The 15,810-nt window shown below is 49.4% G+C and overlaps 1 protein-coding gene across 1 annotated transcript in view; it reads left to right on the forward strand.

The window, feature by feature from the left end:
* The first annotated feature begins 4,079 nt into the window (after window positions 1-4,079).
* LOC141213686 (uncharacterized) overlaps window positions 4,080-15,810 on the forward strand; it is a 104,762-nt gene continuing 93,031 nt past the window's right edge. The window contains exon 1 of the mRNA XM_073665288.1: window positions 4,080-4,149. The gene's annotated coding sequence lies outside the window, so the exon portion shown is untranslated. The remainder of the gene's footprint in view (window positions 4,150-15,810) is intronic.

Raw genomic sequence — 15,810 nt, forward strand, 5'->3', positions numbered from 1 at the left:
CTTCCTCGGGGGGGGGGGGGGATTGTTTAATAGGACCTTCCATGTCTGTTTAAATATACTTTAGGGCCTGCGGTCACGTGACCACAACGGACCAATCATCTCCTGGACCATCAGCGCATGCGCGCTGAAATGCCCGAGCCAGATGCGTCACGCATGGCCATCAAGGTGAACCACGCATGACCGGGAACCAGGACACGTTGCCATGGCCCCCCAACATGCGCAGACACCATGCAGATGCCGTGCATGACGCAGAGGCAAGGGGAGGCACAGCACCCGCGCGCTCGCCAAAGAGAACACAGCAACGCATTTAGACAAGTATAGTAACGCAACTACTTAATAATGCAAAAATGTGTTAGAGTAAGCAATATCATTTTCCTATAATTGCAACACGATTCTGTCAGTACGAAAATCTATTTTCTTAGTCCAATTTAATTGTTGCTCGTAGTATCCTCATATTGATTAACCATATGTAGGTGATCCATATAGATGGTGCATATAGACTATGGAGGGAGAAAGTTACAAATGACAAAGAAAACTAATTAAAATCAACACATACAATTATATAAAAATACCACAAAGATTATATCTATTAAAGAAATGGGTGAAGCTCAGGGCCTCATTAAGGCCATTTGGCGTCATTGTTCCCAGTTCCACTATCCATTTGGTTTCCCTTTGAGCCAGAAGTTTTTTTACATTTCCACCCCTAATGCCACAATGGATGACATCAATACCACGTACCATAAATGTTTTAGGATTTCTCCCATGACAGATTTTAAAATGGCGTGCTATCGTCTTTAAGGAGGTTGTGTCAGCCACCGTCCTCATACCTTATGCCCCCTCACACCAGCCACGCAGCCCCCTGGAGCCCCTCTACATACCCCATGTCCCCTCACACCAGCCACGCAGGCCCCTGGATGTCCCTCTACATACCCCATGCCTCTTCACACCAGCCACGCAGCCCCCTGGATGTCCCTCTACATACCCCATGCCTCCTCACACCAGCCACGCAGCCCCCTGGATGTCCCTCTACATACCCCATGCCTCCTCACACCACCCACGCAGCCCCCTGGATGTCCCTCTACATACCCCATGCCTCCTCACACCACCCACGCAGCCCCCTGGATGTCCCTCTACATACCCCATGCCTCCTCACACCACCCACGCAGCCCCCAGGATGTCCCTCTACATACCCCATGCCTCCTCACACCACCCACGCAGCCCCCTGGATGTCCCTCTACATACCCCATGCCTCCTCACACCACCCACACAGCCCCCTGGATGTCCCATGCCTCCTCACACCACCCACGCAGCCCCCTGGATGTCCCTCTACATACCCCATGCCCCCTCACACCAGCCACACAGCCCCCTGGATGTCCCTCTACTTATCCCATGCCTACTCACACCACCCACACAGCCCCCTGGATGTCCCTCTACACATCCTATGCCTCCTCACACCAGCCCCCTGGATGTCCCTCTACTTATCCCATGCCTACTCACACCACCCACACAGCCCCCTGGATGCCCCTCTACTTATCCCATGCCTACTCACACCACCCACACAGCCCCCTGGATGCCCCTCTACATATCCCATGCCTACTCACACCACCCACACAGCCCCCTGGATGCCCCTCTACATATCCCATGCCTACTCACACCACCCACACAGCCCCCTGGATGCCCCTCTACATATCCCATGCCTACTCACACCACCCACACAGCCCCCTGGATGCCCCTCTACATATCCCATGCCTACTCACACCACCCACACAGCCCCCTGGATGCCCCTCTACATATCCCATGCCTACTCACACCACCCACACAGCCCCCTGGATGCCCCTCTACATATCCCATGCCTACTCACACCACCCACACAGCCCCCTGGATGCCCCTCTACATATCCCATGCCTACTCACACCACCCACACAGCCCCCTGGATGCCCCTCTACATAACCCATGCCTACTCACACCACCCACACAGCCCCCTGGATGCCCCTCTACATATCCCATGCCTACTCACACCACCCACACAGCCCCCTGGATGCCCCTCTACATATCCCATGCCTACTCACACCACCCACACAGCCCCCTGGATGCCCCTCTACATATCCCATGCCTACTCACACCACCCACACAGCCCCCTGGATGCCCCTCTACATATCCCATGCCTACTCACACCACCCACACAGCCCCCTGGATGCCCCTCTACATATCCCATGCCTACTCACACCACCCACACAGCCCCCTGGATGCCCCTCTACATATCCCATGCCTACTCACACCACCCACACAGCCCCCTGGATGCCCCTCTACATATCCCATGCCTACTCACACCACCCACACAGCCCCCTGGATGCCCCTCTACATATCCCATGCCTACTCACACCACCCACACAGCCCCCTGGATGCCCCTCTACATATCCCATGCCTACTCACACCACCCACACAGCCCCCTGGATGCCCCTCTACATATCCCATGCCTACTCACACCACCCACACAGCCCCCTGGATGCCCCTCTACATATCCCATGCCTACTCACACCACCCACACAGCCCCCTGGATGCCCCTCTACATATCCCATGCCTACTCACACCACCCACACAGCCCCCTGGATGCCCCTCTACATATCCCATGCCTACTCACACCACCCACACAGCCCCCTGGATGTCCCTCTACATATCCCATGCCTACTCACACCACCCACACAGCCCCCTGGATGCCCCTCTACATATCCCATGCCTACTCACACCACCCACACAGCCCCCTGGATGCCCCTCTACATATCCCATGCCTACTCACACCACCCACACAGCCCTCTGGATGCCCCTCTACATATCCCATGCCTACTCACACCACCCACACAGCCCCCTGGATGCCCCTCTACATAACCCATGCCTACTCACACCACCCACACAGCCCCCTGGATGCCCCTCTACATATCCCATGCCTACTCACACCACCCACACAGCCCCCTGGATGCCCCTCTACATATCCCATGCCTACTCACACCACCCACACAGCCACCTGGATGCCCCTCTACATATCCCATGCCTACTCACACCACCCACACAGCCCCCTGGATGCCCCTCTACATATCCCATGCCTACTCACACCACCCACACAGCCCCCTGGATGCCCCTCTACATATCCCATGCCTACTCACACCACCCACACAGCCCCCTGGATGCCCCTCTACATAACCCATGCCTACTCACACCACCCACACAGCCCCCTGGATGCCCCTCTACATATCCCATGCCTACTCACACCACCCACACAGCCCCCTGGATGCCCCTCTACATATCCCATGCCTACTCACACCACCCACACAGCCCCCTGGATGCCCCTCTACATACCCCATGCCTCCTCACACCACCCACACAGCCCCCTGGATGCCCCTCTACATATCCCATGCCTACTCACACCACCCACACAGCCCCCTGGATGCCCCTCTACATATCCCATGTCTCCTCACACCACCCACACAGCCCCCTGGATGCCCCTCTACATATCCCATGCCTACTCACACCACCCACACAGCCCCCTGGATGCCCCTCTACATAACCCATGCCTACTCACACCACCCACACAGCCCCCTGGATGCCCCTCTACATATCCCATGCCTACTCACACCACCCACACAGCCCCCTGGATGCCCCTCTACATATCCCATGCCTACTCACACCACCCACACAGCCCCCTGGATGCCCCTCTACATACCCCATGCCTCCTCACACCACCCACACAGCCCCCTGGATGCCCCTCTACATATCCCATGCCTACTCACACCACCCACACAGCCCCCTGGATGCCCCTCTACATATCCCATGCCTACTCACACCACCCACACAGCCCCCTGGATGCCCCTCTACATATCCCATGCCTACTCACACCAGCCACACAGCCCCCTTTATGCCTCCATAGCATTTATTCACATGGTCAGCTCCCCCCACCTCAGTCCTCACAGCACAACGCTGAACACGAGCTCCTCATCACCATCCTCCGGTCCCGGCACAATGTCACTGCTGCAGCTGCAGGTGGAAGAGCGTCCACTGGACTGAGAAGCCCCGCCCCTTCCGGTGGCGTCATGACAGAATGAAACCACTCCTCCCCCTCAAGAGATCAACTCCAATCTAGACGCTACCGTGGAGGTATGTGGAGACCCCATTACTGGGCACAGGGGGCATTAACCCCTTCAGCACGGAGGCTCTTTGGGGTCTTGTGTTGCCCCTTTATAAGAATCATAAGGTTTCTGTTCTGTTTCCTGTAATAGATACATACGACCCAACTATGGAGACAGGAAGGGAGGAAACGTATTGTTCTCAGAGTACAGGACCCCCACAGAGTAATGCCCCCATTATGCCCCTTATGCAGGATGTATGATGCCCCCACAGTGTAATGCCCCCATTATGCCCCTTATGCAGGATGTATGATGCCCCACACAGTGTAATGCCCCCATTATGCCCCTTATGCAGGATGTATGATGCCCCCACACAGTGTAATGCCCCCATTATGCCCCTTATGCAGGATGTATGATGCCCCCACACAGTGTAATGCCCCCAATATGCCCCTTATGCAGTATGTATGATACCCCCACACAGTGTAATGCCTCCATTATGCCCCTTATGCAGGATGTATGATGCCCCCACACAGTGTAATACCCCCATTATGCCCCTTATGCAGGATGTATGATGCCCCCACACAGTGTAATGCCCCCATTATGCCCCTTATGCAGGATGTATGATGCCCCCACACAGTGTAATGCCCCCATTATGCCCCTTATGCAGGATGTATGATGCCCCCTCACAGTGTAATGCCCCCATTATGCTCCTTATGCAGGATGTATGATGCCCCCACACAGTGTAATGCCCCCATTATGCCCCTTATGCAGTATGTATGATGCCACCCACAGTGTAATTCCCCCATTATGCCCCTTATGCAGTATGTATGATGCCCCCCACAGTGTAATTCCCCCATTATGCCCCTTATACAGTATGTATGATGCCCCACACAGTGTAATGCCACCATTATGCCCCTTATGCAGGATGTATGATGCCCCCACACAGTGTAATGCCACCATTATACCCCTTATGCTGTATGTATGATACCCCCACACAGTGTAATGCCCCCATTATGCCCCTTATGCAGGATGTATGATGCCCCCACACAGTGTAATGCCCCCATTATGCCCCTTATGCAGTATGTATGATGCCCCCACACCGTGTAATGCCCCCATTATGCCCCTTATGCTGTATGTATGATACCCCCACACAGTGTAATGCCCCCATTATGCCCCTTATGCAGGATGTATGATGCCCCCACACAGTGTAATGCCCCCATTATGCTCCTTATGCAGTATGTATGATGCCCCCACACCGTGTAATGCCCCCATTATGCCCCTTATGCAGGATGTATGATGCCCCCACACAGTGTAATGCCCCCATTATGCCCCTTATGCAGGATGTATGATGCCCCCACACAGTGTAATGCCCCTTATGCAGGATGTATGATGCCCCCACACAGTGTAATGCCCCCATTATGCCCCTTATGCAGGATGTATGATGCCCCCACACAGTGTAATGCCCCCATTATGCCCCTTATGCAGGATGTATGATGCCCCCACACAATGTAATGCCCCCATTATGCCCCTTATGCAGGATGTATGATGCCCCCCACACAGTGTAATGCCCCCATTATGCCCCTTATGCAGGATGTATGATGCCCCCACACAGTGTAATGCCCCCATTATGCCCCTTTTGCAGGATGTATGATGCCCCCACACAGAGTATAGCCCCCATATGCAGGATGTATGATGCCCCCACACAGTGTAATGCCCCCATTTTGCCCCTTATGCAGGATGTATGATGCCCCCACACAGTGTAATGCCCCCATTATGCCCCTTATGCAGGATGTATGATGCCCCCACACAATGTAATGCCCCCATTATGCCCCTTATGCAGGATGTATGATGCCCCCCACACAGTGTAATGCCCCCATTATGCCCCTTATGCAGGATGTATGATGCCCCCACACAGTGTAATGCCCCCATTATGCCCCTTATGCAGGATGTATGATGCCCCCACACAGTGTAATGCCCCCATTATGCCCCTTATGCAGGATGTATGATGCCCCCACACAGTGTAATGCCCCCATTATGCCCCTTATGCAGGATGTATGATGCCCCCACACAGTGTAATGCCCCCATTATGCCCCTTATGCAGGATGTATGATGCCCCCACACAGTGTAATGCCCCCATTATGCCCCTTATGCAGTATGTATGATGCCCCCCACAGTGTTATGCCCCTTATGCAGTATGTATGATGCCCCCACACAGTGTAATGCCCCTTATGCAGTATGTATGATGCCCCCACACAGTGTAAAACCCCTTATGCAGGATGTATGATGCCCCCACACAGTGTAATGCCCCTTATGCTGGATGTATGATGCCCCCACACAGTGTAATGCCCCTTATGCAGGATGTATGATGCCCCCACACAGTGTAATGCCCCCATTATGCCCCTTATGCAGGATGTATAATGCCCCCATTATGCCCCTTATGCAGGATGTATAATGCCCCCATTATGCCCCTTATGCGGGATGTATGATGCCCCACACAGTGTAATGCCCCCATAATGCCCCTTATGCAGGATGTATGATGCCCCCACACAGTGTAATGCCCCCATTATGCCCCTTATGCAGGATGTATGATGCCCCCACACAGTGTAATGCCCCCATTATGCCCCTTATGCAGGATGTATAATGCCCCCATTATACCCCTTATGCAGGATGTATGATGCCACCACACAGTGTAATGCCCTCCATTATTCCCCTTATGCAGTATGTATGATGTCCCCCACAGTGTAATGCCCCCATTATGCCCCTTATGCAGTATATATGATGCCCCCACACAGTGTAATGCCCCTTATGCAGGATGTATGATGCCCCCACACAGTGTAATGCCCCTTATGCAGGATGTATGATACCCCCACACAGTGTAATGCCCCCATTATGCCCCTTATGCAGGATGTATGATGCCCCCACACAGTGTAATGCCCCCATTATGCCCCTTATGCAGGATGTATGATGCCCCCACACAGTGTAATGCCCCCATTATGCCCCTTATGCAGGATGTATGATGCCGCCACACAGTGTAATGCCCCATTATGCCCCTTATGCAGTATGTATGATGCCCCCACACAGTCTAATGCCCCCATTTTGCCCCTTATGTAGTATGTATGATGCCCCCACACAGTGTAATGCCCCAAAATGAAAGTCGGGATGCCAGATCCTTCTCTGCCCTGACATCATGTGTCAGGAAGCCCCCAAATACATTATATAGTCGACCAAACCCCCGAAATCAGTGCTTTCATGTAACTTTAGTCTAATGTGTATGGGGGCGTTAAAAGGTAACTTATTGGACGCTGCCTCTGGCCCGTCCTAATAGACCTTCATACAGTGTCGGACTGGGGTGTCTAGGGCCCAAAGAAGGAATTGACCATAGGGGCACACCCTACGGCTATATACAAATACCTGTTAGCTGATATCCCCGTTATAGTGGAGCATCGACTGTAAGTCACTGGAGGCTCCTGCATCTACTGTGCACATACTATAACTGGGATTTACAATTACGGTAGTTTGTATTAAAGGGCTTCTATGGTTAAAACAAGTTATCACCGATCCCTGGTCTCTACAGGATAGGTGATAACTTATTGATCATTTGGGTCCGAACATTGTAAAACGCAGCTATCGGAAGAATGGGGAAGTTTTATCCCTGACAGGACACTTATCCCCATTTTAAAATGCAGCGGCAGGTGGGACGTCTGACCGCAGCTCCATTCATTCTCTTTGGGGCTGCCAGAAGAAAACAAGAACAGTCATTGAGGGAATGAATGGATCAATGGTCAAGTCGCACATGAGCTCCAGTCTAATGGGAATAAAAACTCCACATTCTACCTATCGGTGCTGGTTCCTGCATTCAGACCCCCACTAATCAATATTTATCCTGTGGGGGGGTGATTACTTGTTTTCTTCAGAGAACCCCTGTAAGTGCATCTTGTTACAAGCATTTAATCACTAATGGAAATAAAGAATGTTCTCCTAATTAATATCAGAGAGAGCAAATGACCGCCATACACAACACAATCCACTATGCCAGCACCAATAGTACCACATACAAGAGAGAAATACTGCCACACCATGACTGGACTACACATTACCACCACATAGTGACCGGATAATACTACATACAAGGGAGAAATACCACCACACCGTGACCAGACCAGATATTAACAGCATATAGCGTCCAAATAATTCCCCATCAATTCTCTGCCATCTCCATCATTGCTCTCCCCATCATTGCTCTCCCCCCACCTCCTCCATCATTGCTCCCTCCCATCCCCATTATTGCTCTCCCCACCTTCTCCATCATTGTCATATCTCCCCCACCTCTGCCTTCATTGTCATATCTCCTCCATCATTGCCATATCTCCCCCCTCCTCCTCTATCATCATTGCCATATCTCCCCCCACCACCTCCTCCATCATCGCCATATCTCCCCCCACTACCTCCTCCATCATCATTGCCAAATATCCCCCCACCTCCTCGATCATCATTGCCATATCTCCCCCCACCTCATCAGCTGAACTGCAAGGGCCCTCTTCCACATCCAGGCCCTTGCAATGCGGAGCACCGGCGGCCATGTTAACAAGGGGCACCATGCGTCCTGCTCTGTGTCTGCTGAGGACTCGGGCCCACCGGAGAATTCTCCGGTATCCTGGTGCCTCAGTCTGACCCTGCCTTCGTACAATGCAGGCCCAGACACCATTATTAGGCATCTAAGTATCGTAATAACTAGGCAGCCCCATGCTATTGAGTCCTTGAGGGAGAAGGGGCATTGAGCCGAACTCTTGTCAAACCTTCTTAGTTGTCATGTTTGCTTTTCACAGCAGCAAGTGTCTTGTGTTGCCACTTTATAAGAATCGTAACGTTTTTGTTCTGTTTCCTGTAATAGATTCTGTGGTAGATCTGCTTACTTGGCTGCACATGGAGGTAGATATGTGTAAAGATCCGAGGTTGTGGGTTGTAAGTAATCACTTAGGCATGTTTCCGATGCAACAATATTTTATTAATTACATCCATGGTAATACGGCAATTCCAGGTAAACTGCCAAAATACAGTTCTCTCAGTCCTTAAGTTCCCAACCTGGGATCAGTAGTTCCACTGGCTTTGACTGGCTTTTTATCAGGCCATACTCACGGTCTCTCAACTTTTGGTTGGCCCATAGATTTCGTATCTCCAACCAGTATAGTCTGTAGCCACAGTCCACGATCCTCCAAACGACAAATAAAATGATGAAAGCACAGGTATCCAGTAGCAACAGTCCTTCAAGAAAGTTTATATCCAACAACATATCCAAAACTGTAGCATGCTTATCCAGCCCAGGCGGTACTGATCTCCATATCCCATTGATCCATTCTTCGTCCAGAACCTCAGTTTCGCTCCCATTCCTTCGATGTCCTTCCACACAACTCCTGCTAAACATGTCTCTTCTGTCCTCTGGGCTCAACCCCTTCCCAGGTCAGCAGTGATGACCCCCTCCCCCTTAAGCATTTCAGCTTTTAACTGAAACAATGAAGGATATTCCAGGAGTCTTCACCTGAGACTGCATGTAAGACCCCCTGTGGTGACGGCTCCTCTGTGTCCACAATCAACACTCACACAATGAGTCCAGTCGCTGCTTGGACAATGACCTAAGGCTCCTGAGATACTGATTAGATTACTGAAATGTTGGACAATTTACAAGCAAAACTAGTGGACATAACTGACGAGCAAGCAGAGCATTAATAAAACACAGCCAGCAAATCTCCAATAAAACACAATAATATTATTGATGGAAATGGTGCTCCGTGCTGAAAAAATGTCTCTTAGTCTTTAGTAAGTGGGCAGCTCCTCACAATACAGAACACTGTCTCTTTAAATTTTCAGTTGGTTTATTAAGCGGCATAAACCAATGCAAAGTTTTTAAAAATAAACACAGCTCATCTGGCATAACGGCAAAACAAAATAAGGAAATGTACAGCTAAGTCCTTGCACCGACCTGGGTCCGGCCACTTAGGATTTAGCAAAAAACACACGGTTCAGGTTAGCACAAAATAAACACAACTTCTCTCTGGCCAATCAAACATGCCCTTTTAAATATGGCTGCTTAACCCTCTCTGCACCTACCATGCAGGAGAAGACTTCCATGTTTCACAGCACTGAAGCTAACAGACTCAGTGAAACTTATCTCCCCTTCAGTATTCTGCCAGTAACTTTGTCACAATACATACGACCCAACTATGGAAGACAGGAAGTGAGGAAACGTATTGTTCTCATATTACACGGCCCCTTTCTTGGCCCACACACAGTATAATGTTGCCACAGTACCAACTGAGGTCCTGCAGTTGGAATAAGGCTACGTTCCCATGATCAGGAATCAGCAGCGCTTTGGAAGTAGCGTATTTTCGCTGCGCCTAAAGCTCTGCGTTCTAATCACGCAGGTTAATCCGCATACGTTCATTGAACTATGCGGATTTACCGCATCCTATACATTTAATTGTGGAAATTTCTGTTGCGAAGACTAGCGTCTCTGCAACAGAAGTTGACATGCTGTGGCTCATAAAGCCGTGCCGCCAGTGAGTTTACGCGGCGTCAAATAGAAGCACAGTGGGCTATGTATTTCTATAAATCCCATCCACTGTACTTCTACTGTACAATGCAGCGGTTTGGATGCAGCGCAGGTGAGCTGCGTCCAAACCGATGCCATTACGGATCATGGGCACGTACACTAAGTCCTGAGGTTTTACAGTTGGAATAATCCCTCTGGAGTTGGTTTTCCCTTTGCCTGCTCCCCTCCATGTGTACCCTCGAGCATGTATACATGCATGTAGTGGAGCAGCCGGCCTTACTAGATATCGAGGCTTTGTACAGTAATATATCACATGAGGATGGTATCGGAGGAGTAAGACATTTCTTGAAATCGAGATCAATAAAGTGTAGCAGACATAATGACATCATGGAGGATCTTCTAAAATTCACTCTTGCTCATAACTTCTTTCTTTTTGACAGGCAGTACTTCCTCCAGCTCAGGGGTACTGCGATGGGGAACCCCTGTGCCCCCTCATATGCTAACCTATTCCTCGGCTGGTGGGGGGAGACCACAATATTCAAGGAATCCTTATATTGGGGTATGGTATAGAGTTATTGACAACATTTTTTCATCTGGTCAGAGAAGAGTGAACTATTTCTTGAATTTGTGAGCGAACTCCACATCAACAGAGTGGGCCGTAGATTTACATCAGAGTTTAATTATAATCAGTTGCCTTTCCTGGATGTACTAGTCGAGGAAGAACAAGATTGGACTATAGAGACGCTCATCTCCCATAAACCTACAAGCACTAATAAACTATTGAAGTGGGATAGCCACCACCCCACCCCCCTAAAAAAAAATATATATATAAAAGGACCAATTTATTCGGTTGAGAAGAACTGTTCTAATGTCACAGATTTTAATACACAGGCAATAGTCATGAACACCCGATTAAGAGAAAAGGGGTACCCACAGTACATTTTGGATTGTGCACGATAGCAGAAAAACTGGAGAGACACTCCTACATACCTAATCAAGAGACTAAGAAAAAGATGGGATAACGTGAGTAATAGGAACTTACGACAATCAGTGACAGTATCTTTAATATCCTCTGAAAACACTGGGATGTACTTTTGGCCATCCTTGACCTGAGGGTGCTGTGGGATCTACTCTCACAATAACTTTCAGGGTTGGTCAATTAGGGACTGTTGAGTGCATAGTTTCTATAAAAAATCTGCACCCAAGGGGACTTTGCTAATAGAACAATCAGTGCTTTCTTTAGAGGTGGAGAATGTTGTACATGTAATTGGATGAGACCATGTAAATCTTTCTTGAGTTCCTCCATTGGTAAAACCGTTTTCCAGGGGATCTTTCCAACTGTAAAACCTCAGGACTTGTATATGTGGCCACATGCACCTGCCCCCTAGATTATGTAGGCATTACCAAGAGGAAGTCTAGAAGTAGGGTGGGGGAGCATTTTTGGTGATATACGCCATGGTCGGGACACCCCATTAGCGAGACACATGAACAGTGTACATCGAGGTGAAACTGGAGACATCTCCCTTTGTATCATTGAGGTGGTTAAACCCAATGTGAGAAGAGGTGATCACAATTTAGGGCTGTGGAGTCGGTAAGCCAAACCTTCGGCTCCTCAATTTCCCTGATTTCCGACTCCACGACTCCGACTCCACAGCACTGCCTCATTGCTGAGCATGTACATAAAGTGCAGCACAGATTCATCTCAATTAAAAGCTTAGATCAGGAATAGAGCAGACGTCTACAGAACTTTTCACAACTTTCCCAAAGTCTTAAGAAAACATTTACAGCACATCCTGCATTGAACTACTGTACCTAATTTATTATATATTTCAGGAGTTGGAGTCGGTCCATTTTATACAGACTCCATCTCCTACTCCACCAAAATGGACCACAACTCCGACATCAGCCCTGAATAGATGTATCCTCAAAAGAGAAAGTGAGTGGATTTTTTTTAGACTGGATTCACGAGCCCCTAAGGGACTCAATGAGCAAATGTCCTACGCCTGTCTGTTTTGTGTGAATACAGCCCCATTCTGGATTACATTTTTGGATTTTATGCTCTACCCATTGCTAGTCAGTTCCCTGTGAATAGGGTTCACATATTGTTGTGCTTCATCGAGATATCTGAGCTTCTATATCAGAATTATTACTTATCAGTTATATCCCACGTATACTATTTAATCATTAGCAAGTGTGGTGTTCCTTGACTATAATTATACAATAGGAATCAAATTTGACCATTTAAGAATATACTGTGGGCCACCATCCCATATTTTTTGTAGTGATAAAGTAGATCTACATGCCTGTTACATGATGGGAGGATGTGCAAGACTTGTTTTTAGTCTCCCATGATGCTGATCTCAGAGATAGGATTTTTCTATATTGGTGGAATGCAATCCAATACCATATGCGATCCGGCGTGGAACGCATGCTTCCGGACATGCGCAATCACGGAACATGACCCTAGATGCCCTGCTGTGTGGAACGCATAACTACAGACATGCGCATCATGTATCATCATCCCTGTATGAAGCCTCCTGATGAAGCTGCTGGAGAAACACGTTGAGGCGGATTATTGGAACATTCTCTGATGAGGACCATACCCTTTCCTTTATACCTTGAGAGATATCTGCTCCTATTTAATGTATCAGTGTATTTTTTTGAGATATATAAATATATAATCAGGGTTAACTATGGCTTCTGAGGGACACCCACTGGTGAGTGGGGGCGCCTTCTCATGCCAACCTCCATGGCTAGGCAGTATCAGCTTTGTTTAGGTACAGGGTCGGGTATGGTAGTGACTATTTCAATTTTTCAGCAGCATCATTGTTTACACCTGTTTATATACATCCACAACAAGCCATTCAGCTTGTAAATTTGCTAGATGTTAGTATATATATATGTTGTTAGTCAAGTTTTTAATGCATATATTTAATAAAGGTTTAAAATTTTACTTCGGGTTTTTTTTCCCACAGTACTGCCCCCTACACACACTATGGCACCACCCCGCCCACTGACTATGCCACGGCTAATTAATAAATAATCACTTATCCCCATTCTTGGTGCAGACACTAAGGAAACCAGGACCTATGAGATATTTACCTCTCAATAGTTGGATAGGTAGGGGTGTATCATCCATGGTGGCAACCCATTCGGCCGCTATGGTGCCTGTGAATTGAGAGAGCTCAGTGTGGTTTGGCACCGGGCACTCTCTCCAATCATCACAATTCCATAGAAAAGAGTATTTTACCCGGAGGCTCTCTCGTTGGATGGTAGAGATCCCGATAGTACAAGAGGATTGTTCATCTTAAGGCCCCGTCACACTAAGCGATGCAGCAGCGATCCCGACAACGATACGACCTGTCAGGGATCGTTGCTGCATCGCTAATACATCGCTGGTGAGCTGTCAAACAGGCAGGCTCACCAGCGATCAGGGGAGCAGCGATATCGTGGAAAGACTCGTTCCACGATGTCCTGCTCCTGTTACCAGCCTGCTGCTTAAGCAGGAGCAGGCTCGTAACCATGGTAAACATCGGGTTACTAAGTGCGCGTGTGCCCCTAGTAACCTGCTGTTTACCATGGATACCACTCTGCTACGGTGCGCGGGAGGTTACCGTTCACCTTAGCAGAGTCGTATCCATGATAAACATCGGGTTACTAGGGGCATACGCGCACTTAGTAACCCGATGTTTATCATGGATATTACTCTGCTAAGGTGAACGGTAGCCTCCGCGCACCGTAGCAGAGTGGTATCCATGGTAAACAGCGGGTTACTAAGTGCGCGCGTGCCCCTAGTAACCCGATGTTTACCATGGTTACAAGCCAGATCGTTGGTCCCGCTGGTCACACACAGCGATGTGTGCTGGCCAGCGGGAGGCCAACGACCAAAAAATGGTCCAGGACACTTTGCAGCGATCAGCGACCTCACAGCAGGGGCCTGATCGTTGCAAAGTGTCACACATAGCGACATCGCTGGTGAGGTCGCTGTTGCGTCACCAAAACCGTGACTCAGCAGCGATCTCGCTAGCGATATCGCTATGTGAGACGGGGGCTTTACATATGATCCTCTCTAGCATAGACAATTGTTTGTTTAAATCCTGATTGTCTAAGATAAGGAATCCTTCCTTAACTTAATCCCCTTTAATTAGACCGGTTCCCCCCCCCCTAATCCAGGACAAAGTTCTGTACTGTTTAAGCCTCCTGGTGACACGCTCCGGAATAAGCGACAGCAAAACAATGTCTAAGCGAGGGGGACGCGGCGCCTACCTATACACCCCTGGTCTATCGGCCGCTTGGCACACAGGTAATAGGACATTTTATAACCATTGCAAATTGATTTGCCAAGTTTGGTATTGCTTTCAAACTCTCACGTGCCGGACTTGTGTCCTTCGTAACTACGCATCTACCAATAGCACAAGTAAATCTAAGTAACCGCTTACCTTTATAGAATAGCCATGCTCTCCTTTGGCACCGGTCACTTTATTTGTTGCTACTGCTTGACAATTTAGCTTACAATGAAGTTGTCAGCCATTTGTACAATGCACTTTATGAATGGACAATGATAGATTGTATTAAGCATTTTTGGTGAATCCTCAATTCACTTGGTATTGTGCTAATATATAATACTAGATGGTGGCCCGATTCCAACACATCGGGTATTCTAGAATATGTATGCGGCCGACCGGGCGCGACAAATCAGCGAAGCAGTATTTAAATGGGTTGTGCACTACTTTAAATTAACCCCCCAATGTATCCCCCCGGGGCCCCTAATGAATTTTGTAATTACGTCATGTTGTCAATACTGCTTGTGACAACATCACTGACCACGCACAGCCAGCACGTAATTCCCCCGGCTGCAGCCGGATCTTGCTTCCGCTTACATCACGACTATTTGCGGCTGCAGCCAGGGGTCTCCTGTTCCGCGTACCACGGTGAATGACGGGCTGTGCGCAGGGTTATCCCCCATCGTGTCACATCCAGCATCCACCGCGCGCTCTGTCAATGAATGCGCGTGTGGTGAATGCCAGGTGTGACGGGATGGGGGATAACCCCGCCCACAGCCCATCACTCACCTTGGAACGCGAAACAGGAGACCCCCTTGGCTGCAGCCGCAAATAGTCGTGACATAAGCGGAAGCAAGAGCCA

Source organism: Phyllobates terribilis, unplaced genomic scaffold, assembly GCF_046119375.1.
Source record: "Phyllobates terribilis strain yellow unplaced genomic scaffold, ASM4611937v1 Scaffold_207__1_contigs__length_3498100, whole genome shotgun sequence".
In the NCBI taxonomy this organism is placed as follows: domain Eukaryota; kingdom Metazoa; phylum Chordata; class Amphibia; order Anura; family Dendrobatidae; genus Phyllobates; species Phyllobates terribilis.